The sequence below is a fragment of the Oratosquilla oratoria genome, chromosome 27 (genome assembly GCF_046742065.1).
Source record: "Oratosquilla oratoria isolate Oo_2021 chromosome 27, ASM4674206v1, whole genome shotgun sequence".
Classification (NCBI taxonomy): Eukaryota; Metazoa; Arthropoda; class Malacostraca; order Stomatopoda; family Squillidae; genus Oratosquilla; species Oratosquilla oratoria.
In genome coordinates this window covers 2,301,745-2,319,707 of record NC_134803.1, presented here as the reverse complement: position 1 = coordinate 2,319,707, position 17,963 = coordinate 2,301,745, and the positions used below count along the sequence as shown (strand labels likewise).

The window sequence follows — 17,963 nt, the reverse complement described above, 5'->3', positions numbered from 1 at the left end:
CCATCCAACCTGCTCCAACTGTCCACCACTCTGCGAGGAAAGCTGTCCCCCTTCAGATCCCCTCTGCAGCTGTCCCTCTTGACTTTCTTTCCATGTCCCCTTGCACTTCTATCATCCCACTTCATCAGATTCCCTCTATCAACAACTTCCATGCCTTTCACGATTCTGCAAACAGCCATCAGATCCCCTCTCTTCTCCGGTGTGTGTGTATTTACCTAGTTGTATTTTACGGGAAGGGGAGCTATGCTCGTGGGGTCCCGTCTTCATATCTCATTTTATCTAAACTATTTTTAAATTCATGTATTGTTTTTGCACACACCACTTTCTCATTTAACTTGTTCCAACTGTCTATTACTCTGTGAGGAAAGCTGTTCTTTTTCAAATCTCTTCTATAGATGTCTTTTTTTATTTTCTTTCCATGTCCTCTTGGATTTCTGTCATCCCATTTTATCAGATTCTCTCTATCAGTAATTTCTATGCCTTTCATGATTCTGTAAATAGCTATCAAATCTCCTCTCTTCTTTGCTCTAGTGTCTGTAGTTCAAGTTTTTCTAGTCTCTCTTCATATGATAGTTTTGAGAGTGTTGGTGCCAATTTTGTAATTGCTCTTTGTATTCTTTCAAGTTTTTTTATACATTTTTTTGTACTTGGTGACCATATCGTTGCTGCATATTCCAATCTTGGTCTTATCAGGGTGATTAGGGTGTCCCCCCCCACCCTCTTTAAATCCCTGGAAAATATTCTCATCACTTTCTACTGTATTGCTCTTATCTATACTTCTAATCTTTACATTTTTATTAGACATTTCATCGTCACTCAGCTGGTCGGGGGGCCGTTTGTTTACCTTTCGCCTGTCTGCCTGGGCCAAGTCTACTCCTTCCTCATTTCCTTCCATTTCCCCCAGCAATCCCTCCCCTTCTCCTCTTTCCCTACTTTCCCACTACCCCACGAGCAATTTCCCCCCACCCTGCAAATACAATAGGCACTTCTCTTTGCTTTGGGATCCACGAAACTTCAATTTTCTTCAGAACGTCCTCTATGCCGTCCGTTCGTTGAAGTGTGTGTGTGTGTGTGTGTATATATATATATATATATACAGGTAAACGTCGACTTACGATGGCCGCGACTTACGATTGTTCGACTTTACGATGACGACGACGATATGATAATTTAACCCCTTCCATACGGTGCCGCACACGTAGGCGTCATGAGGAGCAAGTGGATTCGCGACGCTGCCATATCGGCGTCTTGATTATATTTATTGTAGTCGCCCCTGTGTTTTTACATTCTCTCAAATGTGCCCTAAATCCCATTCTCTGTGGTTTTCAAAATTCGCGGGTGTGAAAGAGAGAACGATCGATATAAGCGGTGACTATATTTTATGATGCGAGTATTATTACGTCACGTCGTACGGCTGGCATTGGCTGCTGCCCGCGAGATTTAAGTTCCGTACTGAAAATACATATTATAGTGTTTGAATATGGTAAAAAGGATAAAAATAATTAAATAAACTACTGTACATGTTTAATAGGCTATATTCAGTATCTCTGGTGGTTAATATACAGGTAGGCTAGGTACAGTGACCACGGAACAGAGTGGGGATCGACTTACGATAAGATCGTCTTACGATGGCTCTATCGAAACCTAATGCCATCGTAAGTCGACGTTTACCTGTATATATATATATATATACATATATATATATATATATATATATATATATATATATATATATATATATATATATATATACAGACGCTCCTCTACTTACGTTCATTCGTTTTACGTTTTTTCGATTTTACGTTTGAACTGACTGTAAAAAAAAAATTGTAAAAAAAAAATTTTTAGTGAATTTTTTAGTTTAGCGCGCTCTCCGTAGTTCAAACGATACTTACGCATGATGCTGCGTCCATTGTTTACATGGCACAAACGACAGACTGAACGTGCCTTGCCTCCTCCTCCTCCTCCTCCTCCTCCTCCTCCTCCTCCTCCTCCTCCCCCCCCCTCCTCCTCCACCATCTCAATTTATGTTGCTTGAATTTAATTTATTTGAAATTAATGTTATTATTTTACAATGTTATGTGTATAATTAATGATTTAGGGGTGTTTTATAAGATACGGTAATAGAATTTACGGATGTATAGTACAGTAACAACTTACGTTCATTTTCAACTTACGTTCGGCCGTTCGGAACGTAACTAAAACGTAAGTTGAGGAGCGTCTATATATATATATATATATATATATATATATATATATATATATATATATATATATATATATATATATATATATATATATATATATATATAATGCATAAAATAAAAATATTTTAATGTACACTAAATGAACTTGGTAAAGAATAAATGATTTATAAAAAAATATATATAAATACTGTTGGAATTTCTATAAAAAAAAGTAGCTCCTGTTGCAAGGGAGATGGAGACAGGAGGGAGGATTATTGAGGTGAAGGAGAATCTTCCACCAAGGAAGTTTCCTCTCAACTTGCTGTTATAATAGTCTCAACTGACTTGCTAGCTTTAAATCTTTTGGAAACATTTGCACAACTGGCACTTTCTTTAGGATCCTTTTTCACTAGAAAGCTGTCTAGAGACATTTGTTTTTGTCTACACTTCAAAATTTGGCAAAAATGCAACACAGCATTATTATTAAATTAATTTGTAGAGCACATAGCCTTGTTAGGGTGATACTTCTCAATGTACGATGAAACAGTTTCCCATGCTTTAAGCATATCACTTATTGCACTGGAAGGTTGTTGCTCTGCTGAGGCTTTTACCTCCTCCCCTGATGAAATCTCCTCCACAACTTCTTGCTGTGAAATAGAATGCAACTCCATAAGTTCTTCAGTGGTCAGCTCCTGTCTATGCTCTTCCACAAGCTCATCTATGTTGTTGTTATCCACCTGCAGCACCATGGTCTTGGCCAGACACAATCTCATGGACCATAGGCTCCACAGGCACTGACTTAAACCCTTCAAAGTCACTTTCAGTGATGCTGCTGTCTGGCCAAAACTTCTTCCAAGCTGAAATAAGGGTATTCTTGGTGACCCCCTCCCATGCCTTGTCAGTGATCTTGAGGTAGGGAACAAGGTGGAAGGGGTCATTCCAAAACTCTCTGAGAATGAGATTGGTCCCCTCAGTCTCCTCAAAACAATGCTCAAAGAGAGCTTTAGTGTAGAGCTTCTTAAAGTTTTAGGTGACCAGTTGGTTCATGGGCTGAAGTAAAGGAGTGGTGTTGGGAGTCAGAAACTGGATCATGATGAATTGAAGTTCATCAAGGAGGTCATCTTCTAGATCTGGAGAATTGGCAGGAGCATTGTCCATAACGAGTAAGACATGAAGTGGCAGATTCATCTCAAGCAAGTATTTTGGATTATATGAAGAATAGTCACCCTAGACTTCGACTGAGTGACAATTCTTCATGTGGGCTATCCTAAGTTGACAATTCTTCATGTGGACCGTCCTGGGTTTACAATTCTTTTGTTGTATAAGTTGATGACAATAAGCATAACCCTCATTCAACTTAACCAAACCTACCCTAATCTTTATTCCACTGCTGATATTTGGTGTAATGGAGTGACAATTCTTCAAGTGGGATCTCATGGTGGTGATGATTCTTCATGTGGGTATTCTGGGGTGACAATTCTTCATGTGACCCAATATTTTTTCACAGAAGGACCAAACACCTCATGGATCCAATCAGTAAAAAAGTCTTGTATCACCCAAGCCTTGCTGTTGAATCTGCACATCACACTTAGCCTGCTCTTCTGGACATAACACTTCTTGAAGGCTCATGGATTTTCTGAATGGTAAATGAGCAGTGATTTCACTTTCAAATGGCACAAGACAGCAAATTGAGATGGTCTTTCATTGGCTTGTGACCAGGCAGCCGGGCAATGCCTTTTCCTCTGTTGTTATATAGATTTGCTTTGGCATCTTCCAGAAAAGACCATCTTGTTGCAATTAAAAACCTGCTGTGGCAGGTAACCCTTAGAATCCACAAGCTTCCTAAAGTCACTGATGAAGTTCTCTGCTACCTTTGTGTCAGAGCTTGTTGCTTCACTGTGCCTCACAATGCTGTGGATGTTGGTTCTTCTTTTAAACTTCTCAAACCACCCATGGATTGCCTTGAATGCTTCTTCTTTGTCCATTGCTGCTCTTTGGCATTTTCCTGGCAAGGTAGCAAAAATTGCTTTTGCCTTCTCATAAATGATGCTCTCATTAATAGTGTTGCCTTGCATTTTCTTCTTGTTTATCCATATGGGAAGCAACCTTTCAACATCAAGGATACATGGCTGTTGCATAGATATTCTTGTCACTCCCTTTGAGCATCTCTCCTTAATTTTGTCCTTGTTCTTGAGGATAGTTAAAATTGTTGATGTAATCCAATTGTATGTGCATGTTAAGTCAGCCACACTCACACCTTGTTCTCTCTTCTCAATGTTTTCATGTTTCATTTCTACAGTGATTTGTCTTCTTATCCTTGTCTTCTTGCATTTTTTTCTTTGAGGGCATTCTTGTTAGGGTTAAGCTTTGCACTGAAAAAAAATCACAATGTGTCTGAACACAAGCTTGGAAAATGTACAATCACAAGCAACATTAAGGTGTTGGCAGAATGAGCGCTTGACACAGACTGATAACTGAGCTTCCCAGTAACATGAACTGAAGATTCTCTCCTTATATATATGAAATGTGTCCAGCTCCCATCACTGGCATCATACTGAATATAATGAACTGATCTATGACACTTTATTTAATCACTAATCAATCACCACATTATCCTTTGTTTTATTCCAATTGCGTTTCATGATCCACTTCGTTACCACAATGCAGTTATTACAATATAGTTGGAAAATATCCAGAATTGCACCAGCAGGAAATCTTATCACAAAAACATGTTTTCTACTGTTTTAGACAATTTTGAGACACTTTGTTCAATGATATTTTTGTTGAAAATGTTGCACTTTCAAGTTATGCACCCCCTACAATTCTACCATTAAAACATTCTGTTATTCAAAATAGACAGATGTTTTATACTATTGTGGAAAATTCTACTCTTTAGTTCTATGAAATTTCTGTTAGAAATGCCTCATTTTTTAGGTATACCACTCCCTCCTCCTTCACAGTTTTAAGAGTAAAAGCCTGGGAGCTGGGAATTGGGGGTTTTTGGTGGGGAAGTAAAATATGAGTGGGTAATTCTAATTTAATCAGCTAAACCAAACCTAACCTAGCCTATCCACTCCCACACATGGATAATCTAGCATTATAGCCACCATGTTCAAACTAAAGGTGTGGAGTTATGGCCCCCCAGGATAAATGTTGATTGGGAGAAAGAATCCTGTGGGACTCATGATTACATATGATTTGCTAGAAAGAAAATACGCATAACTCAAAAATGTGGCATTTACTACAGAAATGCCATAGAAGAAAAGTGTGTTAGAATAGTCCAAAGTAATAGATAATCATGGTTCTATAATTAATTGAATTTGTTGCGGGTGTAATACTGGATATTTTTTATGCACTCATCAGCTGAGTTAATTGAAAACTACGAGATTACTGGATGTTAAGAAAAAAATTCAAGACTCCAAGACTGAAGTAAAAAATCCAAGATTTAGTAGAAAAATTCAAGCAGTGGTAACACTGGCCAAGAAGCAGACGGGAACAAGCTCGCCATGAGTCACAAGGAGATGCTCCTCAGGATTCATGGCTAGCTCGCTAGAAAAGAGCCTTTGCATCAGGCATGTGAATCATGAACTGTCGCTTGTTAAGCAAGTCTTTTTTTTTTTTTTCAATTTGTTATGTGAGGTACTCATTAAGCAAAGTTTGTGTCTGTATATATATACACATATATATATATATATATATATATATATATATATATATATATATATATATATATATAAATATATATATATATATATATATATAAAGAGAAAAAATTTGATGCAGCCCGAAGGGATTTCTCCCCAACTTCTCCTTTTCTGCATGGGGGGGACGGAGAAGGGGGTCACAGAATTTATGAAGTGGCTTTGCTGTGGATGTGCTGTGTCTTGCAACACTGCTTCTGACCCAGGGCAGTGGACAGGATGCAGGGATGACCCGTCATCCAGGAGGTGCCAAGATAAGAGGGAGGGAGGAGGGTGGAGGGGAGTGGAATATATAGGAAATGGAGTGGGTGGGAGTGTTTTCTATGCCTTTTTTGGCTACCCCCCATGTAAGGGGGAAAAAGGTTTTGGTATATGTATATATATATATATATATATATTATATATATGTGTGTGTGTGTGTGTATTTACCTAGTTGTATTTACCTAGTTGTATTTTACGGGAAGGGGAGCTATGCTCGTGGGGTCTTCATATCTCATTTTATCTAAACTATTTTTAAATTCATGTATTGTTTTTGCGCACACCACTTTCTCATCTAACTTGTTCCAACTGTCTATTACTCTGTGAGGAAAGCTGTTCTTTTTCAAATCTCTTCTATAGCTGTCTTTATTTATTTTCTTTCCGTGTCCTCTTGTATTTCTGTCATCCCATTTTATCAGATTCTCTCTATCAGTAATTTCTATGCCTTTCATGATTCTGTAAATAGCTATCAAATCTCCTCTCTCTCTTCTTTGCTCTAGTGTCTGTAGTTCAAGTTTTTCTAGTCTCTCTTCATATGATAGTTTTGAGAGTGTTGGTGCCAATTTTGTAATTGCTCTTTGTATTCTTTCAAGTTTTTTTATACATTTTTTTGTACTTGGTGACCATATCGTTGCTGCATATTCCAATCTTGGTCTTATCAGGGTGATTAGGATTTTCTTCACCATTTCTTCATCCAGGTATGTAAATGCAACTTTGATTGTTCTTATTAGATTATAAGTTTCTCCAAAAATCTTATTTATATGTTTCTCAGGTGACATATTATTCATAACAATGACTCCCAGGTCCTTCTCATTTTCTACTTTTTTTATTCCTTCTCCCAATTTATATGCTCCTGTTATTCTGTTTTTGCTTTTTCCAAATTCCATTATACTACACTTTTTTGTATTGAACTCCATCATTGTGTGTATATGTATGTATATATATATAAATATATATATATATATATATATATATATATATATATATATATATATATATAAAATTGAAGGTGAAAGAAGTTGACGAGGAGAAATGGGAGAATTTTACGCCTTAACATTTCGACCCGCAGGGTCTTGATCACAAAGCTAACAACTCAAACGTAACCGGATATTTTATACACGGACGGGTCATCTTACGGGACGCTTCGGAGAGCTTGTTATTTTATCTGCGTATTCTTTTATTATTAATAAGCTTGTGGCTTTTGCTAAACATATAAATCCTTCTCTATGGTTAATGTTGTTATTAGTGTTGATATATGCTGCCTCAATTGTCTTCCTTAGTTTCTTGGATGATCCTTTATTTAATACGGTTGTGTTGTTCCAGTCCGGAAGGTGACCATGTTTATCCACATGTATTACTATGGAGTTAGATGTCCTATGGGCTTTTACGTCATTTTTATGTTCATATATCCTTTTATTAAGTCCGCGACCAGATTCACCAAATTATGAAGAGGGACAGCTTTTACACGGGATTTTATAAACAACGCTGTTTTCGTTAGTGGGATTATTGTCGCTACGTGTTACCAAATGTCCTACTTTGCTACCTGACGTCCTGGCTATTTTGATACCCGCTTTTAGAAGAAAAGTGTCTAGGTATGAATTAACATTAGAGTTTGGTACTGTGATATATCTGGTTTCATTATTACGTTTATTATCATTCTTATTTTTATTTTCATCTTTACTTTTGTTGATTATTTCTTTGGCTTTCTTTTTCAACCTACATAAGAGACCTTTTGGATATTTGAGTTTGATGAAAGTCTCAGTAATATGTTGTAATTCAGGATCTAGAAATTCTTTACTGCATATACGAAATGCTCTGAGGAAGAAACCTATTATAATACCTGTTTTAGTTCTGTCATCATGTCCTGAGTAGAAGTGTATATAGTCTTCTTTATTGGTGGGTTTCCGGTATACTGAAAATTTCACATTTTTATCTATTCTATGGATAATTGTGTCTAAGAAAGGTAATTTTCCGTTATTTTCATTTTCTGCAGTAAATTGTATATTTTCATTTACACTGTTTAATCTCCTGAGTTTGTTATTAATGTCTGTATCTCTAGGTACAATTACGAGTATGTCATCAACATACCTAAACCATTTACTATTCCTACCCATTATAGTCATGTATTCTTCTGTTTCGAGTATTTCCATGTATAAATTTGCTAATACTGCGTTGTTTATAAAATCCCGTGTAAAAGCTGTCCCTCTTCATATTTTGGTGAATCTGGTCGCGGACTTAATAAAAGGATATATGAACATAAAAATGACGTAAAAGCCCATAGGACATCTAACTCCATAGTAATACATGTGGATAAACATGGTCACCTTCCGGACTGGAACAACACAACCGTATTAAATAAAGGATCATCCAAGAAACTAAGGAAGACAATTGAGGCAGCATATATCAACACTAATAACAACATTAACCATAGAGAAGGATTTATATGTTTAGCAAAAGCCACAAGCTTATTAATAATAAAAGAATACGCAGATAAAATAACAAGCTCTCCGAAGCGTCCCATAAGATGACCAGTCCGTGTATAAAATATCCGGTTACGTTTGAGTTGTTAGCTTTGTGATCAAGACCCTGCGGGTCGAAACGTTAAGGCGTAAAATTCTCCCATTTCTCCTCGTCAACTTCTTTCACCTTCAATTTTATTTGTCATAATATAGTCAATATATATATATATATATATATATATATATATATATATATATATATATATATATATATATATATATATATATATATATATATATATATATTGGAAAACTGTAAACTCCAGATTCAATTGAAGGGTTTATTTACCCAACGTTTCGATTCCCGTCCAGGAATCGTCTTCAGGGGGTATAACGGTTACAAGAATGTGAACTCTTTATGAATCACCGAAATGGTAAACCTGGGAAAGGTTCACCCTTTCAGTCAATTGTACAATACATTACAATACAAATTAAATACCAATTAGAATAAAAAAAATCAAATAAAAGTTACATATTTGTGAACATAAAACAAGCGAAGCAAAAGTAACCATAGGTGACACACAGTAAAAAAAACAAAAAAAAAAACAGGACAGAGATGTAAATAGAAGTGGACCAAATGTCCGCACTGAAGAATCAGGAACAAACGACTAAATTAAAAACAAAAATACACTACAAAAATACAAATAAAATAAGACACATGGCTGTGAACAAAAAACAAGAGTAGCAAAAAGCCTCTAACGTAACACTAACGTGAATACAGTACTTCAAAACATAGAACAAGGACCAAATGTCCGCAAAGAAATGTCAAGGGTAAACGGCTAAATTACAACCAAACAAATAAAACCAAATAAAATAAAAAGAGTAAATGGCAGTGAACATAAAGCAAGTGTGACAAAAAAACATCAAAACGAAACCTCATTGGTGAATACAGATTTGAAATGTTTGTTCATAATATCTGCCATTTCTATGGTATATCTTATGTGTATTCTCTGTTACCTTGACGTAATTTAAGTGTTTCCTGTTTATTTTTTAGCTTGCTGTTATACATCTATAAAATAATTTGGGTTGATCTTTACATTTATCTATTATGTCCTTTTCATGATTTCTTTTTTCTTCTCTACGTATTTTTACATATTCATTTCTTAGTTTGGTGTATATTTTCCATTTCTCAGATTTTTCCTTTTTTCCTTCTTTCCAGGCTTTATCTCTTCTGTATTTTGCCTCACTGCACTTTTTATTATACCAGGATTTTATATATACCCTTTCCTGTTTTTGTCTAGGTACATTACAAGCCTTTTCTTGATCCATAAAAGCCCAAAAAACATCCTTACCTTTTCCCATATGTGAGAAATCTATAGGAAAAGGCAAGGATGTTTTTTGGGCTTTTATGGATCTGGAAAAGGCTTATGACAGGGTAGACAGGAAGGCACTGTGGGAGGTTTTGCAGATATATGGGATAGGAGGAAAGCTTCTAGGAGCTGTCAAGAGTTTTTACGAGAGTAGTAGAGCATGTGTCAGGATTAGAAATGGAGAGAGTGAGTGGTTCATGGTAAAGGTGGGACTTCGTCAGGGATGTGTTATGTCATCCTGGCTGTTCAATTTATGCATGGGGGTGGTGCGAGAGGTAAATGCAAGGGTGGTGGGTCAGGGATTGGAGATGTTTAAAGAAAATGGAGAAAAGTGGGAGGTGAGCCAGCTGTTGTTTGTGGATGACACTGCGCTTGTAGCAGGATCAGAGGAGGGATTGAGGAAGTTGGTGACAAAGATTGGGAAAGTGTGTGAAAGAAGAAAGTTGAAGATAAATGTGGGTAAAGGGAAGGTGATGAGATGTACAAGGGGTGAAAGTGGCAGCAGACTGGAAGTGAGCATTAAGGGAGAGTGACTGGAGGAAGTTGATAGTTTTAGATACTTGGGTACAAATGTGGCAGAAAAGGGTGGAGTGGAGGTGGAGGTAGAATGTAGACTGAGAGAAGTGAGTAAATGCCTTGGTAGATTAAAAAGTGTAATGAGGAATAGACATTTGGGAATGGAGGCTAGGAGGAGACTGTATGAAGGAGTGATTGTGCCAACAGCACTGTATGGGGCAGAAACATGGAACAATAGAGAAGAAGAGAGAAGGAGTTTGAATGTATTTGAGATGAGGTGTTTGAGAAGTATGATGGGGGTTACTAGGCTGGATAGAGTGAGAAATGAGGAGATGAGGAGGAGAACAGGGGTGGTAAGGGAGTTGGGAGATAGGGTTGATGAAAGAGTATTGGGATGGTTTGGACACATGGAAAGAATGAATGAAGAAAGACTAGTAAAAGAGGTATTGAAGGCAGATGTGGAGGGAGTGAACATGAGGGGGTGTCCTAGGATGAGATGGATGGATGGGGTGAGGGGGGGCTTTGGAGAAGAAGGGAATGTCTGTTGAGGAAGGACAGGAGAGGACAGAAGACGGGTGAATGAAGAATGGTTGTATATGGATGATATTATGATGCATGAGGTGGAATGGGTGGGGGGATAGGGGTGAGGTAGTATGTGTGAGAAAAATTTTATGCATCCTGAAGGGATTTCTCCCCATCTTCTCCTTTTCTGCATGGGGGGGAAGGAGAGGGGGGGTTGCCAATTTAATGAAGCGGCCTTGCTGTGGATGTGCTATGTCTTGCGACACTGCCTCTGACCCAGGGCAGTGGACAAGGTGCATGGATGATCCATCATCCTGGAGGTGCCAAGATAAGAGGGAAGGTGGAGGGTGGAGGGGAGTGGAGTGTATTTAGGGATGGAATGAGTGGGAATGGTTTTTATGCCTTCTTTTTTGGCTACCTCCCTTGTAAGGGGGGAAAAGCCTTGGTATATGTATGTACATTATAGATTTCCTTCCAAATTGTCAATTTCTCTTCCACCTTTGTTTCTTCATTATTAATTTTTTTTCCAATTTGCTTCTCGAAAGAATTTTCTAAGTTTCTCAAAATCTGTTTTGTTGTACATTAGTCCTCCTTTTCTGTGTTTTTTGTTAATTTCTATATTTGTTTCTTCATTTAGTTCTAGTTCTATTAGTATGTGATCACTTTTTCCAATTGGTGTCATGTACTCGATTTTATCCACAATTTTGGGTTCTGATGTGAATATCAAATCTAAACTTGAGGGTTCATTGTTATTTCTATATCTGGTGTTTTCCTTAACCAATTGCATCAATGTGTAATCAATGGTCATTTCCAGTAATATGCTTCTGACCCAGGGCAGAGGACAGGATACAGGGAAGGCCCATCATCCAGGAGGTGCCATGATGAGAGGGAGGGAGGAGGGTGGAGGGGAGTGAAATATGTAGGGGGTGGGAGTGGTTTCTATGCCTTTTTCTTTTTGGCTACCCCCCATGTAAGGGGGAGAAAGCCTTTGTATTTACCTAGTTGTATTATATGGGAAGGGAGCTATGCTCGCCTTTGTATCTTTCAGCATCAAGTTTTTTCTTAAAATCTTGAATGGTGTTTGCACACACTGTTTCTTTGTCTAATTTGTTCCAGGTACCTATCACTGTGTGGGAAGCTTTTTTTTTTCAGATCTCTTCTGTAATTATTTTTTTTTTGTTTCTTTTCGTGTCCTCTTGTTTTCCCATTGTCCCATTTCAATAAATCATTCTTATCTAAGATTTCCATTCCTTTCATAATTCTATAGATAGTAGGTCTCCACTTTCCCTTCTTTGTTCCAGATTTGGTAATTCTAATTTGGACAGTCTTTGTTCATATTTTATTTTGGAAAGAGTTGGTGCTAGTTTTGTTGTTGCTCTTTGTATTCTATCTGTTTTTTTTTATATTATTTTTGGTACTGGGTGTCCATAGTGTTGCTGAGTACTCAAGTTTTGGTCTTATTAGTGTAGTTAAATTTTTTTTGATCATTGTAACCAGTATGGTGAGAGCACTGCTGGATACCAGTTGTATACCAGTGTATACCAGTTGTATACCAGTATGGTATGGTGTTGTGGCCACCGCTCGCCACTAGTGTATACCGTTATGGTATGGTTGAGTAACCGTTATATATGGTTACGTAGGGAAGTCTTAATGTGGCGAGATAGACTCCAAAGCGGGAGCTTTCTATTTATTTTAAACAAGACATTGATGTTAAACTACAAATCGGATGCCCCTTTGGGGGTAAATACAATAAGTGCCAGGCCTTGACCTAGGGCACGATAGCTCTGACCTCCGGCCGGTAGGTTCGTGACCTACCCAGCCTCTGGCAGTAGGTTCTTCACCTACTCCAGCTCTGGCAACATTACATGGATGTCATAGAATATATAGGGTTAGAAGGGTTGCTGTAAGCAAAGGCGTTAGTCTCGTTAATCTATGGATTGGGGACGGTTTAGATATATAAGGGTTAGTTGTATAATTGGTGGATATTGTTAGGTATATTATATCTATGTTAGTTTATGCGTAATACACTAGGGCAGTTATAATAAAAGGATTTATGATACGTTAGTCTGGTGACACTAGGCATCTATACTTGTTTGTCTTCAAATGTGCTGTGTTAGGGGTGCATGTCGTGGGAAATGCAAGGTAAGCAAGAGGAAGTCTCGCTCTGTTGCAAGCATGTGGATCACGTGCGTGGTGGGTGATGGTTAGTAATGGTAAAGGATACATTGCCTCCCTGACCTTTTTGAGGTACGTCCTCGTACCTTGGGTTAAGGTCGTGACAGTGGGGATGGCATACATAATTGAATATAATATAATATATGATAATTTGTAAGTTTGCTAGTGGGTGATATTGATCAACAAAATATGTTTGAATGAGTAAAAAGGTGGGATTTTTTACGTATATTATCATATCTTTTTTTTGTTTTTGTTTTCAGTAAGCTATGTACAAAAATTTTTACACTAGTATATTCTCTTTTCAATGAGGACAAATTTCACTGTTCACCATACACTTGTTTCTCTGTTCAATGAGAATTTATTTTATAATCTCTTTTCTATGAGATATTATTTGGAATGTACTATTTCACTACAGTCATAGCTTACTGAAGACATGACATCCTAAGTGGTTAGTGTGTTTTTAATTAATATGTTAGATTGTGTAGAGCTAAAAATACATATATAACATTTTATAGACATATAAACTTATACAAGTTTGTTATTTATGAGAATTGTTATTGGCTAAAATTTACATTTATATTTATTTAAGGCAGTTAATTTATTTTATTTTATTTATCTAGTAATATATTTTTATTTATTCTAATCTTGTTTGAGTGGGTGGGGTTTTGAGTGTATTATTCCGGGGCTTCACGGTCGGAAGGAAGTAGAGAAGTATTGTATAGATATTTAATTTTTTTTTTTTTTTTTTTTTTTTTTTTTTTTTTTTTTTTTTTAAGTAAATGATCGTGAGGACCTATCCTATCGAATCGCATGACGTCCTGCGTCCGAAGGGGGAATAATTTTTAAGTGTTGGTTATGTTCATCTTGGGAATTGTCGTTGTATATTGATTTATCTTAATTTACTATGTTTCGGGTGACTGCCTGGGAGATTTCTTCGCGGTGACATTTTATTTGTAAGTATAATTACATAGTGGATGTTTTGATGATTAGGTTTTGTCTATCGTGGTCTTTGAATTTCTATAGTGTAACTAATAGATAGTTCTACGTGAGCTAATTTACATTAAAAAAAAATTGTAATTAAAATTATTATTACATTTGTTATGCATATACACTATGGGTGTATGATGTACAAGAATAATAAATTTGGGGTACTTAACGCAGGTCTGCGCTGAATTCTGGAAGCACTGTTCTGCTCTGTTGGTGAATGTGACACTGTCGTGGGTTAAGTTGTTGACGTCCAGCTGACGCTGAACATCGCAGTGTCAGCAATTCTCGGTACGCCAAGGGTGGCGGTTGAGGGCGAGAATGCTGACTCGATGCGGGTCCGGGTCTAGTTGCGAAGCTCATTGTCTGGGTGGACATGGAGGGGGGGGGGGGTGGAGGTGGTTTCTCGTCCGGCTTCTGAATTATATATAAAAAAAGGGGGGGAATTAGTGGGAGTCTATGGTTTATACTCACGGAGATTGGTGACGGTAGTTTGGGTGGCGGACGAGGATGTGTCTCGTCGGCCTGGGTCCATCGGTATGTTGACTGAAGTCGTGACGTCGTGTCGATCTAGAAGTTGGTGCGCTGGATCTCTACAAGTGATTAGCTTGGGTTCACTGCTTGAAGGGATAGAGGTTAGCTGAGCTTGCAGATTTCGCGTTGTTCTCGGGTGAATGGAAACCTGTGGTTTTGAAGTTCTATCTCTTGGTTTGGAGTCGTGATGAGGTGCGGTGTAGAGTTGACCGGTTCTTCTATGTCGCTGTAGATATCTGTCTACAGAGACTATGGTAGCGTACTGCCACCAGGTGGTTCAAAATCGAATGGGTTCGATTTCACCACCGATTCTAAGATTGATGCAAGGCTGCGATCTTAGAATTCTGACTGTCGTCTCGAAGGGAGTGGTTGGTTGTGCGCCTGTGGGTAGACGTGTTGCTTGCTTGACGAAGTGATGAGCTAGCTTTCTGATGCGGTTGATGAGAAGTAGACGATCTCGGTCGTCTGAGCTGCAGGCGCGGCTGATCTGAATAGAATCAAGTGGCTTGAAGGAAGATATGAGAAGTCGAAGATAGACGGTTTCTTCTTCGTTGCTCCTTCTGAATGTTCTGAATGGTAGGCGTGGCTTGAATGACTGAAGAATGTATTCGGCCTTCTGTGGTAGGCATATGTGAAACCAGTGTTTCGTGGTATAAGGTAGGCTTGTATCTTCGGAGGTTGGAATAGAGTACCGCTCGCCAGTTGGATTGGTTGTGTAACCTTTGTAGTATGGCTGATGACGGCGCTTCTATTCAGGACGTGGGCGAACCGCTGCTGCCGCCAGTTGTAACCGGTGTAGGAGCACCGCTCGCCACCAGTGTATACCAGTGTAGGTATGGGGTTGTGGCCACCGCGAGCCACCAGTGTATACCGTTATGGTATGGTTGAGTAACCGTTATATATGGTTACGTAGGGAAGTCTTAATGTGGCGAGATAGACTCCAAAGCGGGAGCTTTCTATTTATTTTAAACAAGACATTGATGTTAAACTACAAATCGGATGCCCCTTGGGGCTAAATACAATAAGTGCCAGGCCTTGACCTAGGGCACGATAGCTCTGACCTCCGGCCGGTAGGTTCGTGACCTACCCAGCCTCTGGCAGTAGGTTCTTCACCTACTCCAGCTCTGGCAACATTACATGGATGTCATAGAATATATAGGGTTAGAAGGGTTGCTGTAAGCAAAGGCGTTAGTCTCGTTAATCTATGGATTGGGGACGGTTTAGATATATAAGGGTTAGTTGTATAATTGGTGGATATTGTTAGGTATATTATATCTATGTTAGTTTATGCGTAATACACTAGGGCAGTTATAATAAAAGGATTTATGATACGTTAGTCTGGTGACACTAGGCATCTATACTTGTTTGTCTTCAAATGTGCTGTGTTAGGGGTGCATGTCGTGGGAAATGCAAGGTAAGCAAGAGGAAGTCTCGCTCTGTTGCAAGCATGTGGATCACGTGCGTGGTGGGTGATGGTTAGTAATGGTAATGGATACATCATTTCCTCATCCAAATAGATAGACAAATGCCACTTTTATTGGCCTCAATAAGTTGTAGGTTTCTCTGACTATTTTATTAATATGTTTGTCCAGTGTCATGTCTTTTCTGATCATCACTCCCAGGTCTTTCTCTGAGTTTACTTTTTTTTTACCTCTTCACCAATTTTATAATCTCTCGATATTCTGTTTTTACTTTTTTCAAATTGCCATTTACATACTTGAAACAAAGGAAGTGGGATCTGAAAAAGACCAGGGAGTAATCATCACAAATGACATGTCTCCAGATAAACATAAACGAAATTGTTGGAGAATCCTACAACTTGCTAAGATCAATAAAGGTGGCCTTTACCTATTTGGACAAAGAAATAGTTTTAAAAAAATACTAGTCACACTAATAAGGCCTAGACTGGAGTATGCTGCAACACTATGGTCCCCCAGTACCAAAAAGAACATAAGGAAAATGGAAAGAATCCAGAGAGTTACTAAGAAGATGACCCCAACACTTTCAAACCTGTCATATAAGGAGAGATTGTCAAAACTGAATTTACCGACTCTGGAACAAAGAAGAGGAAGAAGTGACTTGCTGACCATCTACAGAATCATGAAAGGCATGGAAGTTCTTGATAGAGAGGACTTACTAAATTGGGATAAGAGAAATACAGGGGGACATGAAAAGAAACTAAAAAAGGACAGCTATAAAAGACCCGGAAAAAAAAAAAAAAAAATCCACACAGAGCAGTGGATGTCTGGAACAAACTGGATGAAACAGTAGTGTGTGCAAAAACTATACATGAATTTAAGAGCAAACTAGACACTGTGAGATACAAAGACGGGACACCATGAATATAGCTCCCCTTCCCATAAGATACAACTAGGTAAATATCATATCCCCATATTCAACCATTAATGGGCCGACATAAGAACACAAGAACATAACATAAGAGTGAAGGAGACTGCAAAAGACCATAAGGCCTACACTAGGCAGTTCCATGTCCATCACCACCTGTCATCCTCATCCATAAAGTTGTCTAACCATTTCTTTAAACAACTGATAGTTTCAGTGCTCACTACATGGTTACTAAGTCTATTCCATTTGTTGACCACCCTATTAGTAAGCCAATTCTTGCCTATTTCCTTCTTAAATCTAAATTTATCCAGTTTAAATCCCTTACTGTAAGTCGTGCCCTGTTTTAATATGATGACCTTGTTTGTATCACCCTTGTTAAAGCCTTTGATCCACTTAAACACTTCTATTAGATCACCCTGCACTCTATGTCTTTCCGGAGAGTGTAAGTTCAGGTGTCTAAGCCTCTCTTTGTAAGGTAAATTTCTGAGTCCATGTATCATTTTGATCATTTTCCTCTGTACTGATTCTAGTGTATCAATGTCCATTCTATAAGATGGAGACCAAAACTGTACCACATAGAGGATGGGTCTAACTAATGCTAGAGTTTGATAATTACTTCTGCACTTCTATTTGTAATTGTCCTAGCAATGAAACCTAATGCTCTGTTAAATTTATTCCTGATCCTAATGCACTGTTTCCAGGATTTAAACTCAGGACTCAACCAGAACTCCCAAGTCTCTCTCACACTCAGTTTTCTCTAAAAATGTGTTATCTGAGCTATATCTATTTTCAGGGTTGTGTAGCCCTACTTTTAACATGCTGCACTTTGAGATATTGAAGTTCATTTGCCATTTCACCAACCATGTGAACAATTTGTTAAGATCATCCTGCAGAATCTCGATGTCATCTCCT

General features: G+C 38.0%; 1 protein-coding gene across 1 annotated transcript in view; it reads left to right on the top strand.

Moving 5' to 3' along the window:
* TBC1D16 (TBC1 domain family member 16) overlaps window positions 1-17,963 on the top strand; it is a 164,779-nt gene that overhangs the window by 65,921 nt on the left and 80,895 nt on the right. The gene's annotated exons all lie outside the window — the stretch shown is intronic.